Source organism: Phalaenopsis equestris, unplaced genomic scaffold (genome assembly GCF_001263595.1).
Source record: "Phalaenopsis equestris unplaced genomic scaffold, ASM126359v1 Scaffold000054, whole genome shotgun sequence".
NCBI lineage: Eukaryota > Viridiplantae > Streptophyta > Magnoliopsida > Asparagales > Orchidaceae > Phalaenopsis > Phalaenopsis equestris.
The window spans coordinates 969276-972531 of record NW_018164496.1 but is presented as its reverse complement, the minus strand read 5'-3'; positions in this window follow the sequence as shown (position 1 = coordinate 972531).

The window sequence follows — 3256 nt, the reverse complement described above, 5'->3', positions numbered from 1 at the left end:
CTATGTAATCTGCATGTGATGATGGAAAAAGAAAAGCTAACTCCAAATTTCGTATACTGTGGTTCTTCTGGAGAATGATGGTTTGGATTTAGTTTTGTTGTTATTACCTACTTTTTTATTTATTTGCTTTTTATGTATGGACTGGTTTATGATATTAGTTGCTTCTTCTCATCATTGGAGATAGGATATGCGTTGCAGGGTGATAAACCTTGCTCGATAAAAGCTTCAAAGTGCCAGAAATTGTAGAAGCTTTAAATCTGAAGTTTTTCTTTGATAATTCTGTTTTTAAACAAGCTTTTGAAGTTGCTTCATGAAGCAACTTTTCAACAATAGCTTCACAACTTAATTTAAGTAGAATCTTACAAAAGGATACCTTAGTTTATTGATTTCTGTCTCATGAAACAAATCTAACAGGGGCGAGGCTGTTAGATTTGAACTTGTACCATTCCTTGAAATATCACTTTTAACCCTTATAAAATATCATTTTATTTTTCGTTGCCTTAGCTATTCTCATGTTCGACCTAGGGAGATAATTTATACCCTTTAAAAAGAGGTCCGTTCAGCCCCTGGATTCATTATATATATATATATATATATATAATTTGTTTATTTGGACTTAAAACGAGCCGAGCATAGGTAAGGGTGGATGGTTTCTCTCGTGTGACCTTTTATAACATGCTCGAAGAATTTAAAGGCATGTTTGCAAATTTTCCTTAATTTTTTTTTTAGATTCCCAATCTGGTTTATGATATTCAGGATTGATGCCGAAGCGTTGAATGAAGGTGTGTATCCCTTGAGGATATCTGTTTTGAAGTTGGAATACAGGGAGACGTTCTCTTTCCTTCTTTTTTTATTTAGAGCTTTACATGTTTTTTTTTTTTTGCCCTCAAATTTTTGAGTGATTAACGCTTTTTAACATAATTGCAGGACAATGAGCTCGAGATATTCAGGAAAGTCGGGACAAATGATGTGTCGATGTGGACTACCGTCATTGCTTTTAACATCGCGACAGAGACATAGTTACGGACGACAATTCTACAGGTGCCCGCGGTGGGGACAAGGACCGGACGACTGCAAATTCTTCAGGTGGGCCGACAGTGGAACTATTTCTACGTGCTCCCAATTGGACACTACTGCTAGGATTTCAACAGTGCCACAACAAGAGAACGCCACATGCGGTTCAAGTTCTTCAGTTTCTAGAATATCGCAGTTGGACAAGTTTGCTCAGGGTTTTGGAGTGTCAGATGCAGGTGGCATGGGTCGTGATATGTTGCTACATTATAAAGTCAACATTATCATATTTCTACTTATCATTTTAACATGTTATTTTTTCTTCTTTATGGGCTCCTATTATACTCTGTAGTAGTATGTACATGTGCGTTTGACTTTTGTATGTAACATGTTCGTTTTATATGATCAGATATGCTGTAGTTATATGAATATAACTCAACTTTTTGGTATTTTCTTGTCTGAATATTTATCTTTAATTTTGTTTAGAGAAGAATAGATTCTGCTGCACAGATTATACATTTAAAGAAAAAAAACTTCCAAATAAGCTGTTTACAAAACGCACTAACCAAACAGTTAAACTGCTTATTCAGAACAAGGGCAAAATGGTCAATTTATCACAATCAGCTGTTTTCCATAAGCGCCAACCAAACAGCCAGACAGCTTATCCGGATCAGCTGCTCATCAGCAGATTATCAGGATAAGCTGCTTATCAGCAGAAGCTGGATAAGCTGCAGCTGCCCCAAACAGACCCTTACACCTCTAGATTTATCAACATCATCACTAAATGAAAACTTAAATGATCTAAGAAAGTAAAGAACACATTCGTGAGCCTATCTTAATGTTTTGGCTTTGCAACAATATCTTTATTTTTTGGTTTGCTTAAGGTTGTGATTCCCATGTTTGGCTTTGCAACAAATTCCGTTCGGACGTTCGCACGTCCATAAGACCAACCGCCGGCGGTCACGTTGTCTGCCGATGATGTGTACAACGACGTTTCCACCAGTGGTTGGCCGTTCGGATATGCAGTATCCGAACGAAATATTTTCTTCATTTCTATATAGACGGGTTGGCCTAGTTTGTTGTTCACCTACTTGAAATGTTTCCTTCAAAACAAACAAATCAAAAGTATTATGCTGAATAATAAATTAGAAAATAAGGATTATAACTATGTAGAGGGCAGACGATAAAAATGATGTTCATAATTAAATTAGGAGATATAAAAAGGGGAAATATAAAATCACATCTATGACAAAAAAAAAAAAAAAGATTCAGAAAAGATAATATTAAAAAGAGAATTATTTATTAAAAATAATAAAAAAAAACAAGTTCAAATAATAAGAATGTATAAAAAATGATTAAATAAATTGGGTAAAAACAAATATATGAGTTCTATTTTTTAACAAATTAATTAGCTCACAGAAAAAAAATAAAAAATAAAAATAAAACTAAAAGCAATGAGAATAATTAAGGATATTATTCCTGTTCCCAGATAACTCTGCTCATGTGCCAGCCTCTATCAGGACTTCACCTAATCTTTTAAGAAAGGAGATGCTCAAACACAGAGGCCATTGATCAGAAACTGGCGAACAAATCACCACCGCTTGATCTCTATGGGACGGTCAAGATTCAAAGATCTGAAAGCCAATGCAGGACTGTTCTGTTCCATAACAAGGAGATGAAAGCTCAAAAGCTTTAATACTACTCTCCAAAAATGTTGAGGAAAATAATAGAAAAAAAAAAGAATAATTGTTGTGGGAGAGAAAAGAAGAGAATGGTGATCGTCACCAAATCGCTTGTTTAGAAAGGCAAGCATATTCGATACTCCATGAGAGAGGTGAGGTGGCCTAACATACAAGATAGCACCAATTCTATAAGGATCTTAAGAGCTATACTTTAAGAATCTATTCGGGGAGAAAATATTATGTCATCCGCAAATCCAATCACAGGAAGTCACATTGGCACATATTCATCTGTATGATGATGTAAGATGATGTGACCTTCTGTGATTGCACGTTTGGGACATTGGGATTGTCCGCTACTTCTTACAATAAAAATTTTCAAGGATGTGGTGAGAAATTAGAGCATAATAAACGCAAGAATCAAGAACCAAACAATCAAGAAAAAATACAAGGATTTAACGAGGTTCAACAATATGTCTACGTCGGAAGTAATGAGTGGCGGTGGATTTTAGATTTATTGAAAACAGTACATCCCCTTAGGGTTGCAAATACAATATATATATATA